Below are 14,412 nucleotides of genomic sequence, written 5' to 3'. Positions count from 1 at the left end.
CAGTACTCCCACAAGGCCAGAGTTTACACTGTATTCTGGGACTCAGCCAAGCCCAAGGAAACCTGAAAGCACAGGAGGGTCTTAATGGCCAACAGCCCCCAGTGACTCAAAGGGAAGGAGAGGACTTACCAGATCAGAGGATATGCCAGGGGGAGTTTGGGGTGTATTGGAAAGAGATCCCCAGAAGTCTGGGGTTAGTATGGGAATACTGGAAGGTGTGGCTCTGAGAAGCCCTGTACAGTTTACCCACACTCTTAACAAAACCTCTCCCCTTCCATTCACTGTCCCGCCCTTAAGCTTCCCACAATCCGGCTCTCTTACTTCCACCATAGCATGGCCTGGCTGCTTCTGAGGATTTTTCTATAATCACCTTCATATCCTTTTCCTGGTCAGCCATGCCGCAGAACTGTTCCATTTAAAATGTACTTGATTTCTGGCTTATTGCCCCAGACTTCTTATTGTAGGTTTGTCTCCATCAAACCACATTTTCCATATACAGACTCAGCCACTGAAAAGAGCCAAATCCCTCTCAATTCAACCCATCCTGGCAGAATACACAAGCTTTTCTTTTAGCCTGAAGTTCTCTATTTGTTAATTGCCTAGGCCAATCTTCAGGCCTTTGGTTGGGGTGTCTCTTGCGGAAATTCATTCAGGCATACTCATATACCTGGATAACACTCAAACTCAAGGGGTACAAATGCCCAGAAAGACAGAACTAAAGTACAAAGCGACCAGGAGGAGTTAGGCAGGAGCAGAGTAACATGGGAAGATCCTGAACTAATTAAGGTGAAGTCCTACACCCAGGAAGACGAAAAACAAAGTACAGAAGGGTTGGGAAGGAGAGGATACGGGAGGACATGATAGCAGCCTTCAAATACTTGAAAGGCTGCCATAATAAAGATGTTGAAAAGTTGTTCTCTCTGGCCACAGAGGGCAAGACAAGGGGAAATGGGTTCAAACTGCAACATAGCAGATTTAGATGAAATCTCAGGAAAAACTTTCTGACTGTAAGAACAGTAGGACAATGGAACAGATGCCTGGGGAAGTCATGGAAGCTCCTTCACCAGAGGTTTTCAAAAGGAGGCTGAGTAGCCATCTCTCTTGGATGGTTTAGACACAGCAAATCCTGCATGTTGGCAGGGGGTTAGACACGATGATCCTTGCGGTCCCGTCTAGCCCTGTGGTTCTCTGACTCTCCCCAGCAGGCACACTTACTGCATTAAATGAGTTAGTGTTCAGCTTGTCGTCTTCTGTCCTCGCCTGATGTAAGCACATAAACCAGCCCTCTGGCTACTGCTGAGAGGGTGCAGGATCGGGGGGAAATGTTCACAACTGGATCTCCGTTTCTAAGGTCTAGTCCAAAATACGAGTTTGATGACCACAGGTCTATGCTACTAGTGCAGGGACATTAGCCAAACAAAGGCTATTTGTCTACCAAAGAGAAGACTAATGTTAAGCAGACAGCCTGTCTTGGAGTTTGGTCCCCAATCTCACAGCTGGATACAGGACAGGACAGTACTGCTCTACCTCACAGAGAACTGGAGACAGTCCAGAGAGTCTCAGATGGCAGAGAGTGGCCAATGTAAGGGCTAAGCTGTTAACTATGAAACTACAGATTATGTGAGTTTCACAAGGAGAAACAACTAGGAAGAAGAGGGGAGGCAGAATGCGTCAAACTGATCACTACTTCACAGGAATGATGCCAAAGTCCTTCTCAGGGGGCAGAGAGAGAGATGAGAGTTACCCAGCTGTGAGCACGGAGGAAGAAGAAAGTATTAAATTCAAAGTGCCTAATGCAGCCACACGCCCCCTGACCAGGAACAGCCTCCTTCTGCAGACCTTTAACTTAATTGTGACGAATCCTACACTCAGCAGTTTCCAATCAGAGCGACTCCACTGAGCGTGTCCTTGCTCCATCAGCGCACTGGCAGGGTGCATGAGCAAAGAAACCAAGGTGAATCACCACATTTAAGCGAGATAAGATGATGGAAGACTAAGTGCCCTTCCATGGGAGCTATAGACTAGAAACATACACTCCTGCCCTGGCCTGTGAACAGAGTCGGCTACCCCAGAGATTGCAAGGGCAGAAGGGACCATGGTGAAGCTAGTCTGACCTCCTGGATCACAGGGTAACAGAACTTCTTCCCTAGAGCAGAGCTTCTAGAGAAACAGCCCAGGTAAATCAGATCAATAATTCCGTCCCCAATGGGCTAAACACAGTCATCATAGAATATCAGGGTTGGAAGGGACCTTAGGAGGTCATCTAGTCCAACCCCCTGCTCAAAGCAGGACCAATCCCCAGACAGATTTTTACCCCAGTTCCCTAAATGGCCCCCTCAAGGATTGAGCTCACAACCCTGGGTTTAGCAGGCCAATGCTCAAACCACTGAGCTATCCCTCCTTGGCGACTCATAATGGAGTCACCAAGGAAACTGAAGCCCACGGCACCTGGCAGACCATGTCTGAATGAAAAGGACTCTCCCAACTGCACCTCCTCAAAATAAATACTCCTAGTGCTCATTCTGACCCCCAGGGGCTGTCCCATCAATGTGGCACAGAGAAGGATGGCCTAGCTTCTGTAACAGCAAGAGGTCCTTTGCCAATCATTCAAGTTATTCCCTGTAGCAGATTCTCTGTTGGAAGTCAGATATTGTATCTCTCTGTGCTGGTCAATGCTTGTTTCTCACTCTCAAGATACCCCTCCCTGGGCAGCCTTTATTCATATTATATCAACATGCTGACCCCTCCAAAGCCATGCGGGATAGTCTGTCTGTAAGGGTAGAATTGATCCTTTGCTATTTAACTTTCAAAGGTCACCAGGCACTGGTCCACATCAAAGACAACTTCTCCCTGAATCAGAGATTAATCTATTGCAAAAGGCCATCAATCCCTACTAATCTCTTTTATCTGCTTCAGAACAGCCTAGGCCGAGAGCGATTCTTGGCTTAAGAGAAAGACCATTGCCAACAAAAAAATGTGAAGGGCAGTTATCACAAGGCAACAGTTCACTCTGCCACCCACCGTTTTCCCCGTGGCATTTCTTCCCTCACCACCACCAGACATCCAGCTGTGCCCCGCCCTGCCCAATCTGAGAAGCAGTGGAGGCTCGTGGTTAGAGCAGCGAACTTTAAGTCAAGATTTCTGGGTTCTAGTCACAGCTCTGCCAGGACGTGCCAGAGTGTTGTGATGAGACAGCTGTGTCCTCTACCACCCAACAGGCTAGGGAGTGGTGCAAAGATTGGAATCAAAGCATCAGAAGGAAACTGGATGCTCCGTGGCGGTCCACCACCCCAACATACCTCTTCCCTTATAAAAGTGTCAAGAAGTGGAGCCCTTAGTCCCCAGGATTCTTCCCATCCATTTTTTTTCCCAAAGCAATACAAAATTCCAAAGAAAAGCAAAATTCTTAGTGCAGCCCCTGTACAATTAGGCTGTGAAAATGGTCATGAAGACTCTGGTTTATGCATCAAGCCACAATCTGGACAAAATGTTGGATAAGGGGATTTTTTTTTGAGTGAGAAAGAGAGAGAGGGGGCGTGGAGAGTTATCCAAGACCTGAGGAAGAGGACACCAGGGTGACAATAATATTTGCAGTTATATAAACACACTCCATTGGTATTTGTAATTATATAAACCACGGTTTCCTCAAGTAAGCCCTTCTCCTATCTAAACAAAATCCTCTACAATGAACAGCCAGCTTGACACTCTCCGTCTCGGAAGAGCTGCAAGGCAGGAGAAGGGAGGTACTGATGGAAAATGCATGCAGTTCTAACAGCAGAGGTTGAGCTTACTGGGAAATGCTGCAATGGTTTAAAAAAATCTTTTTGGCCTACCTCTATTGAAATCACCCTTCAATGTAACACAAGTATCTTTAGTCTTCCTCCTGGTCCTTCTTGCCTAGGCTCAAGCCTGATTTAACAGAAGAGACAGTCCGCTGAACAACAGAAAAGTGTGTCACCTGTTACCTCGCCAGCTGGGTGTCACCCAAACTCCCCAGAGGACACTGAAGGGGCTTGCTTCGGTGAGGGAATTCTCTGAGACAGTAGCTCAGAGAACAGGGAATTCTTGAAGCTTTATGTGTCTGCATGACACCATGTTCATTTACAGTGTCGCCCCAAAGGGGCAGAAAGGGGCTTTGCTCACTGTACATCTTACGAACTAGCACCTTAGGTCTGCCTGGTGATAGGTCAAGCTGGTCAGCCTGTGGGATTTCCTCTCCAGGGAAATCTCGGCATTTCACGTTTGTTTGTGTTCTAACTGGAATAAAAAACCCAAAACATTCAGAATTTCCTGCAGGATGAAATTTTTGAAAAAAAAGTTAGTTTTGGGTCAGTCAAAGAGTTCTATTTCGATACAAGCCAAATGTTTCATTCTGATTTTGATTTTATTTTAATTTAGAACATAAGTTTCTAAATGAAAAAAAATCAACACTCCATTCCAGTGAAATTCAATTGTTCCATTTTGACTTACTGAAACACTTCAATATTTTTTCCTCAAAACAAAATTCTGTTGAAATCAACACATTCGCATGGAAAGTTTAGCTGAAACACCATTTTCCAATGGAACAACTTTCTGTTGTGAAGTTCTGATCAGCACTAGTGCTGGCTGTGTAACTAGCTGTTTGGCTGAAGCAGTTTTTAAAATACTCAAGTAATCAGCAGATGTTTAGGCCTATTGGGTGGTAGGAACAGCCTTAGGCCTCATTTACACACAGCAGCTGCATTGGCTTTAAGTCAGTTTAAGAACGAATATAGCTAAACTGGTGCAAGACCCGGTGTAGATACATTCATCAGTTTAAAACTGGTCTCTGGATCTCTCTCTCTCTTGTAATTTTACAGGTACAAGCTAAACCAATATAAACCCTCCCTAAACCTATTGAAGAGCATCCATACAAAGGTCTGTACTGGTGCGACAGTGAGCGCAGCCCCGGCATCGCACTGGCATTTACAAGGGCAGCTAAGGGAACTGGGCCTCTGTCTCCTCTGAAAATCCCACCCAAGGCACCATTTACTTCACCAGACTAGAAGAGGTGCTGACCAAAACCTGCTTATGTATTTCCCAGGTATCTGTCATCGTTTGCAGGTCTGCTGTGGCCATGTTGGTCCCAGGGTATTAGAAAGACAAGGTGGGGAAGGTAACGGCTTTTATTGCACCCACTTCTGTTTATCCATCAGCCAGTTCACTAACACGCTGAAGCAGGCGGATTTGACAGAGTAAAAAAGACAAAGGTACTGAGACTCAGAGCTCTGCTTGGGTCACTGAGACCAGCTTTGTCTGTGCCTTTAGCCACCTTGGTCAGGTCCCTGTCTCCCGCATGGGTCAGCAAAGCGTCCCAGGCTCCACACAGCGCCTTGGGCAGGGTTAGGAAGCTGCTTTGCTGGCCTGGGGAGGGTTTTCTCAGACATGCATTTTGCAAAAGCTTTTCTGATCACTACTGTAGAGAGTTCCTCAGCAGCCAAGAGCACCAGAGCGTAGCTTCGAATCAATACCCTGATGCAATTCTAGGCTGCGGCGCACCTCACTGTGTTGGCCCACTTCCTTTCTGGTCAGCACTGAGGAACCCATTCCGTTCCTGGGGTGCTTAAACCTGGGAGGTGGCCTGGAGGACTCTGGTATACTAGAGCTAGATGGCACACCAGCTAGTGACAAGCAATTCCCAAAAAGCACCCCAAAGTCTGGATGTTTACCTGAATTTCTCTAGCCTCCACACCTTGCTAATAGCCTCCTTCAGGCTTTCAGTAGCACAACCTCCGGCCAGAACAGGCAGCTCTGAACACTGAATATATTTTAAAGCCACAAACTTCTCAAACACCAAAAAAAGAGTTCAAATCATCTGTCCGATTTCACCTGAGCTGGTGCATTCATCCCTAAAGAGATGCTTCATTTTCTAGTGCCTGGTGAAGGAAGCACTCCCCTACCTGCAAAGCTCAAGTGCATGAGTCAAACCTCCCTGGCCTCTTCCAAACTTCCAGAGCAGTAGCAGCGAAAACTGAACAGCACAAATGGCCCTTCAGTGTTTTGCCTTTTGCAAGAGGAATGTCTGGCTCCAGCAAGGCCAACATAACTTTTAAAATGAAAAACTTCTGAATGATGCATCTTGCAAGTGCAGCCGTACCTGCTCTGAGCCTCCTCTGGCTTTAATCCGTAGGACCCGGGACAGATTTAGCGGCCCAGATTGCACAGCTTCACACAAACATGAATGATTCTCAAACTTGGAAGAACTTATCATATTGAACTTATTCGATATTATTTTTAAAACGTGTCTGTTCTGAAGACTAACACAGCACCTTCTTATTCCACAGCTTTGCTCCATGTGTGTGAACTCAGAGTCCTATCTGCTGAGTTCAGTGACCAGAGTAAGTTTTTACTGCTTTTTACCCCGTTAACCCTTGCCTAAGCCCGGGAGCGACACAGCAGTGAAGCAGCCCCGCAGCCCTGGTTGGCTGGCAGGACCAGCTGTGGGTGTCTACACTGACAGGCATGTGGAGCAGCTCACCGCAGCAATGCCGCCAGGGTCACTAAATCAGCCAACAGGGGGAGCCGTTTCTAACTGTCCAGTTAAAGGAGACAAAGAGCTGCGGAAATTTACGCCCAGAGTTAAAACAGGGGGTTTGTTTTGGGAACAAAAGACTGAAAGGCATTTGCAAGGAAGCCATGGAGTGATATGGGGAGAGGCAGTGCCTGGAATGCGGGTTACGGTGCTTGCAAGGGTCAGAAAGGCAAAGATTTCCAGAAGAGCTTTTTCGTTACAGCAACAATAACTGAATTATCCCTCCCTTTGCAGTGCCAGGAAATCAGTGTGGAGGAAAAAAATGCTCCCTGGAGAGAGTCTGGCCCCCGAGACTGGTTTGAGAAGGAAACCTGGGAGGCCATGGCTGACCTGGGTCACAGAGTAGGAGTGAGGCTCTGGGAATATTGAGGGGAGAGGCCAATATCCTGAAAACAGGGCTGGGCTGTTTCTATCTCAGCTGCAAGCCCAGGGAAGACCTGTTGGTTTATTGCCCTGACTCCAGCCCGTGCTCACTGCAGATAACGAAGCCGATGGAAATGAGCAAAAGGGAGTTTGGGAGAACACTGAGCCACCTGGGACCATGGCATCAAGGCTTGGCTAGACAAACAGCACACAGCAAGCTGGGCTGTAAATCTACTCCCCCGAGTCTGCCAGGCGCTATCTATCTATGTGGCACCTGCTGTTGCGAACTAAGAGTTCCCTAATGCGCACAGATCTCCTCCGCTCTGAAACAGTGCGCACAAGGGAACTGTTAGTGCACCCTGCCCAGTCCACGTACTGTGCGGCACGGTCATGCGCCACAGATATACACCCCAGCTTGCCACACCTAACTAACTGTTAGTCTAGATGAGCACCCAGAAACTCAGCTCCACCCAGCACCAGGCCCAGAGCAGAGATTCTGGAACAGCTTCCAGTGTAGCGCGCGTTACAGACAGGAACGGGCGTTTCCACCTGACAGTCATTTTGGGTTCAGGCTGACAGCTCACCCCTCTCCTCCTCCACTATGCTGTGAGGAGGGATTGGTGAGAGACAGCCAGGTTCTATGCCAGTCATCCCTGAACCATCAAGAAGCTGCCAACAGTGCACAAGTAAACAATGTGTCAGGCTTCTTTATTCCCTTCCCAGTGGTGCAAGTAAGCCGGTACAGTCAGGGACACTGTACCATTAAGACATTTACTGCCGGTACACTGTGCTGGAAAGACACATTCGTTATCTGCTGGGCACAGCTGGGCTCTCCTGGGAACCGCAGTGGCTAAAGGAGCAGAACATGGGGCCGCTGGGCAGCCCCATACCAGCAGCTCCTCCGGCACGCTTGCACCGCCCCCCTGCCCTGCCCCCTGGCACGCCTGCACCGCCCCCCTGCCCTGCCCCCTGGCACGCCTGCACCGCCCCCCTGCCCTGCCCCCTGGCACGCCTGCACCGCCCCCCTGCCCTGCCCCCTGGCACGCCTGCACCGCCCCCCAGCCCTGCCCTCCGGCACGCCTGCACCGCCCCCCTGCCCTGCCCTCCGGCACGCCTGCACCGCCCCCCTGCCCTGCCCCCTGGCACGCCTGCACCGCCCCCAGCCCTGCCCCCTGGCACGCCTGCACCGACCCCCAGCCCTGCCGCCGCGCACGCCTGCACCGCCCCCCAGCCCTGCCCCCTGGCACGCCTGCACCGCCCCCCCGGCACGCCTGCACCGCCCTCCTGCCCTGCCCCCTGGCACGCCTGCACCGCCCCCAGCCCTGCCCTCCGGCACGCCTGCACCGCCCCCCCGGCACGCCTGCACCGCCCCCAGCCCTGCCCCCTGGCACGCCTGCACCGCCCCCCCCGCCACGCCTGCTCCTCCCCCCAGCCGTGCCCCCTGGTACGCCTGCACCGCCCCCCCGGCATGCCTGCACCGCCCCCCAGCCCTGCCCCCTGGCACGGCTGCACCGCCCCCAGCACGCTTGCACCACCCTCCAGCCCTGCCCCCTGGCACGCCTGCACCGCCCCCCCGCCATGCCCCCTGGCACGCCTGCACCGCCCCCCCGGCACGCCTGCACCGCCCCCCAGCCCTGCCCCCTGGCACGCCTGCACCGCCCCCCAGCCCTGCCCCCTGGCACGCCTGCACCGCCCCCCTGCCCTGCCCCCTGGCACGCCTGCACCGCCCCCCTGCCCTGCCCCCTGGCACGCCTGCACCGCCCCCCAGCCCTGCCCCCTGACACGCCTGCACCGCCCCTCCGGCACGCCTGCACCGCCCCCAGCCCTGCCCCCTGGCACGCCTGCACCGCCCCCCTGCCCTGCCCCCTGGCACGCCTGCACCGCCCCCCTGCCCTGCCCCCTGGCACGCCTGCACCGCCCCCCGGCATGCCTGCACCGCGCCCCACGGCACGCCAGCACCGAGCCCCCTGGCACGCCTGCACCGCCCCCCAGCCCTGCCCCCTGGCACGCCTGCACCGCCCCCCAGCACGCTTGCACCACCCTCCAGCACGCCTGCACCACCCCCCAGCCCTGCCCCCTGGCACGCCTGCACCGCCCTCCAGCACACCTGTACAGACCCCCAGCCCTGCCCTCCGGCACGCCTGCATCGCCCTCCAGCCCTGCTCCCTGGCACGCCTGCACCACCCCCCATCTCTGCCCGCTGGCACGGCTTGACCACCCCCCGGCCCGCCGTGACTGTACCCCAGCCCTGCCCTCCGGCACGCCTGCACCGCCCCCCAACCCTGCCCCCTGGCACGCCTGCACAGCCCCCCAGCACGCCTGTACAGACCCCCAGCCCTGCCCCCTGGCACGCCTGCACCACCCCCCTGGCACGCCTGCACCGCCCCCCGGCATGCCTGCACCGCCCCCCGGCACGCCTGCACCGCCCCCCGGCATGCCTGCACCGCCCCCCGGCACGCCTGCACCGCCCCCCGGCACGCCTGCACAGACCCCCCAGCCCTGCCCTCCGGCACGCCTGCACCGCCCCCCACCCCTGCCCCCTGGCACGCCTGCACCGCCCTCCAGCCCTGCCCCCTGGCACGCCTGCACCGCCCTCCAGCCCTGCCCCCTGGCACGCCTGCACCGCCCTCCAGCCCTGCCCCCTGGCACGCCTGCACCACCCCCCTGGCACGCCTGCACCGCCCCCCGGCACGCCTGCCCCCCCCCCTGGCACGCCTGCACAGACCCCCCACCTCTGCCCCCGGGCACGCCTGCACCGCCCCCAGCCCTGCCCTCCGGCACGCCTGCACCGCCACCCAGCCCTACCCCCTGGCTCGCCGCCACCGCCCCCAGCCCTACCCCCTGGCACGCCTGCACCGCCCTCCAGCCCTGCCCCCTGGCACGCCTGCACCGCCCCCAGCCCTGCCCCCTGGTACGCCTGCACCGCCCCCAGCCGTGTCCCCTGGCACGCCTGCACCGCCCCCCAGCCCTGCCCCCTGGCACGCCTGCACCGCCCCCCTGCCCTGCCCCCTGGCACGCCTCCACCGCCCCCAGCCCTGCCCCCTGGCACGCCTGCACCGCCCCCCAGCCCTGCCCCCTGGCACGCCTCCACCGCCCCCAGCCCTGCCCTCCGGCACGCCTCCACCGCCCCCAGCCCTGCCCCCTGGCACGCCTGCACCGCCCCCCAGCCCTGCCCCCTGGCACGCCTCCACCGCCCCCAGCCCTGCCCTCCGGCACGCCTGCACCGCCCTCCAGCCCTGCCCCCGGGCACGCCTGCACCGCCCCCAGCCCTGCCCCCTGGCACGCCTCCACCGCCCCCAGCCCTGCCCCCTGGCACGCCTGCACCGCCCCCCAGCCCTGCCCCCTGGCACGCCTGCACCGCCCTCCAGCCCTGCCCCCTGGCACGCCTGCACCGCCCTCCAGCCCTGCCCCCTGGCACGCCTGCACCGCCCCCCAGCCCTGCCCCCTGGCACGCCTCCACCGCCCCCAGCCCTGCCCTCCGGCACGCCTGCACCGCCCCCAGCCCTGCCCCCTGGCACGCCTGCACCGCCCCCAGTCAGGAGAGAGCTGCGTGGAAAGGCTGGGGGCAGTACAGCTGTGCCAGAGGAGCTGCCGGTGTGGGGCTGCCCCACGCTCTGTTCCTTCCGCTGCTGCGGTTCCCGGGAGAGCCCTGTGGTTCAGCAGATACCGATTTCTAGCTGTGGATATCTGCATCCGCAAGGATAAGTTTGTATCTGCGCAGGGCTCTAGTCACAGAACCTTTCTGGTGAGGGAGGGGAGGGGCACAAAGGGTCAATTGCCCCTCCCCAGGCTCAAGTGCCCCCGCTGGCCCAGGGGGCGAGAGGAAGGGGCGGTAATAGGTAATAATTGGAGAGAGACCAATCTCCTAGAGCTGGAAGGGACCTCGAAAGGTCATCGAGTCCAGCCCCTGCCTTCACTAGCAGGACCCATTTTTGCCCCAGATCCCTAAGTGACCCCCTCAAGGATTGAACTCACAACCCTGGGTTTAGCAGGCCAATGCTCAAACCACTGAGCTCTCCCTCCCCCCTGGGAGGGGCCAGGGCCAGGGCCAGGAGTGACTCTGGGGCCTGGCTACTAGGAAGAGCAGCCAAATGGCAGGGGGAGCTGGTGCAGCGGGAGGACAGTGCCCCCCTTTGTGTCCCTCCCATGGGTCACCGAACCGGCAAGAGTTAAAATCTACTTGCACCACTGCCCCTTCCCCACCTACTGCTCCTCTCCTGGGAGTTTTTCTGAGCAGAAGAGCAGCTTTGCTCTGCAGGATGCAGCCTCAGGGGGAATCAAGATGTGCTCTGGGTGGGTGAAGCAGACGATTCTATTTAAAGAATAAAATAGCAGTTCTCATTTTCAGCTTATCCTCCCGCTAGTTACAATCATACGGTGCTGCTTTAAATTCCTGCTCCCTCTCCCCGACCCCAGAGGGCAAGCAGAGAGAGCCGGCTGCAAACTGGGGAGGGGGCTCTGCGGAGAAAGTGGCTGCACTTGGCAGGAGAGATCAGTTTGGCTATGCCAGGCCCCAGAGACCTTGCACAAGAAACATCTTTTCATGCAGAGCTGTGGGAACCTGTCTCTTTTTTTTTGCTGGTTAAAGAAGGGGCAAACACATCTAGGCTTCGCTAAAAGATCAACTGTCCCATTCTCACTGCTACAAATTAAACTCCTGAATCAAAATAAAAGCCTTGAAATGACATAACACACCGCAAGGGAGCTTAAAAAATGATCCAACCTGTAATGCGACGTGCCTCCCGGTTGTTGTTTGGCAAAGACCCAGAGAGACGTTTACTCTATTAGTGTTTAAGAAACAACATTTGAAACATTGCCACAATCTGAAAGAAAATAAAATCCCTGAAGCAGATCATAACACTGACATTATTCTTCCCACAAGGACCCTAGAAACGAGTTCAAACAACATCAGTCTCTCCTTGGCAAAATTCTCTCCGTCCCAACGTTAACATTGTTGGGAGTTTGCAGTTTGTGCTAACAGAAGGTAGACACACACACACACACACACACACACACACACAAACTAAGGGGAAATTTAATTTTTTCCAATTTTTAAGCAGCTAAAAGAAAGACATTTAAGGCAACTGGATTCCTGAGTCGCATAAAAACACTGTAGCTCCCTAAAATAGGAAAAAGCCTGGGAGGAAAAGTGGGATGGGCTAAGAATGTTCCAGCCTGATAATTTATCAGCGTCTTCACTATTTTCTTTTAAAACAACACATGCTTGGAATAGCTTTGCTGTTCTGTCTGTATTGTTTGACAAAAAAGGTAGCCCAAACTTCATCACTATCCACTTTTATTTCTCATCTAAGCTTAATATATGCTAAAATATTTCACGGCACTTACTGATTAGTTTACTACACCACAGAAGTTGTTAAAGTTCTAAATGATCTCTCTGTTTTATTATAAATGTGTTGAACCAAAACATAATGGAGAGCCAGACTGTGGTACTAACAGCTTAGTTTTTTGGGATTTGTTAAAATTAATAAATGGTGCAAAAGAAAATGTAAAAATCATGAAGTGTCTGAAAGTAACATTACTGCAAGCTCTCTCCATTTCCCCGGCTACTGCGCGCACAACTCCTGCTGCATTAGCAGCGGCAGGGTGCAGAAAGAGAATATACACCTGCACAATGTCATCTTTTCAGCCCTTGCAAAGAGCATCTTTTCAACACAGGTTGTTATGAACACAGAAAAAGACACCAGAAAGAGTTTTATTCCGATAAGAAAAAGGATTTAGTTAAGCAAAGGCAGTTTATGGATAAAACCACATAAGCTTAGATAATAGCTAGATTGTGTGCGGCCACTACCAACTCCTGTCACCTTCAAATCAGCCAAGCTAGCTAGAGTATGTTCCTGACTGCACATTAATTCAGTAACACAGCCCTATATTTTATCTGTGCACACGTGAGGGTTTGCATGTACTCACCACAGCATCCAATGGGGAAAATGAGTAATTCTGTAGCAGATTCATATTGTCTCACCAGCATTTTTTAAAGTTTTTTTTTTAACTTTGACTAACCACAAGTTAACGTAAGTCACCGTCCAGAATGGTTTCAGGTTTCCAAGCTTTGGATGCCAAGGATATGGAGTAGCATGTCTCTGCATTTCTGCTTATATATCCGCTGGCTAATGCTTTAGGGAGAAAGATATAGTGAATTAAATGCATAGTCCTTAGCCAAGCTGTGTGACATGAGACAAAGTTACTGCATGCAAGAACTCAGAGGAGATAAACACCGAGGAAGGGAGAGGAATTACTTAGTAAGGTGGGCACAAACAAAATATGCATTTTAATACAGTAGAACCTCAGACTTACAAACACCTTGGGAATGGAGGTTGTTCATAATTCTGAAATGTTCGTAACTCTGAACAGAATGTTAGGGTTCTTTCAGAAGTTTACAACTGAACATTAATTTAATACAGCTTTGAAACTTTACTATGCAGAAGAAAAATGATGCTTTTAGCCATCTTAATTTAAATGAAACAAGCAGTTTCCTTACCTTGTCCAATTTTTTTTAAACTTTACCTTTTTTTAGTGCTTTACGTTTAACACAGTACTGTACTGTGCAGTATTTGCTTTTTTGGGGTCTCTAATGCCCATACTTCTGGTTCCAAATGAGGTGATGGGTCAGTTCGCAACTCTGAGATTCTACTATACAGCTAAATGTAAACGTATACATCTGGAAACAAAGAGTGCAGGCCATACTTTAAAGATAGACACCTTTGTCCTGGGAAGCAGTGACTCTGATAAAGTTTTGAGGTGGTGGCATGTGGCTAATCAGCTGAACATGAGTTCCCAATGTGACGCTATGGCCAAAAAAGCTAACGTGATCCTGGGATGCATCAACAGGGAAAGCTGGAGGAGTAGAGAGCATGCAGTGGTGCTGTAGCCATGTCGGTCCCAGGATATTAGAGAGACAAGATGGGGATAATATTTATTGGACCAACTTCTGTTGGAGAGAGAGAAAGAGAGAGAGAGAGAGAGAGAGAGAGAGAGAAGATTTCAAGGAGAAATTACTTTACCTCTGTATTTGGCACTGTTGCAACCGCTGCTGGAAGCCTGTGTCCAGTTCCGGTATCCACAATTCAAAAAGGATGTTGATAATTGGAGAGGGCTCAAAGAATAGCCACAAGAATAATTAAAGGATTAGAAAACATGCCTTTTGGTGGGATTCTCAACTTTTTTCTTTCTGAGGCCTCCCTCAACATACTAAAAAAACTCCAGGGCCCCGCAGGAGGTGGGTCAGACTAGATCAGGGGTACGCAACCTATGGCACTGATTTTCAGTGGCACTCACACTGCCCTGGTCCTGGCCACCAGTCCAGGGCCTCTGCATTTTAATTTAATTTTAAATGAAGCTTCTTAAACATTTTTAAAAACCTTATTTACTTTACATACAACAATAGTTTAGTTATATATTATAGACTTATAGAAAGAGACCTTCTAAAAATGTTAAAATGTATTACTGGCACGTGAAACCTTAAATTAGAGTGAAAAAAT

General features: G+C 52.7%; 1 protein-coding gene across 4 annotated transcripts in view; it reads right to left on the bottom strand.

Annotated features, from left to right (window-relative positions):
• The window catches only part of PLEKHG5 (pleckstrin homology and RhoGEF domain containing G5), a 102,585-nt gene that overhangs the window by 83,779 nt on the left and 4,394 nt on the right, over positions 1 to 14,412 (bottom strand). The window contains exon 1 of one of the 4 annotated variants that reach the window (XM_044996274.1): positions 12,935 to 13,234. The exons of the other annotated variants lie outside the window; for them this stretch is intronic. The gene's annotated coding sequence lies outside the window, so the exon portion shown is untranslated. Of the gene's footprint in view, positions 1 to 12,934; positions 13,235 to 14,412 lie in introns of those variants that run through there. 4 annotated transcript variants of the gene reach the window in all.

This window comes from Mauremys mutica, chromosome 21 (genome assembly GCF_020497125.1).
Source record: "Mauremys mutica isolate MM-2020 ecotype Southern chromosome 21, ASM2049712v1, whole genome shotgun sequence".
NCBI lineage: Eukaryota > Metazoa > Chordata > Testudines > Geoemydidae > Mauremys > Mauremys mutica.
Note: the sequence above shows the minus strand (reverse complement) of the source record. Positions and strands in the feature narration are given on the sequence as shown.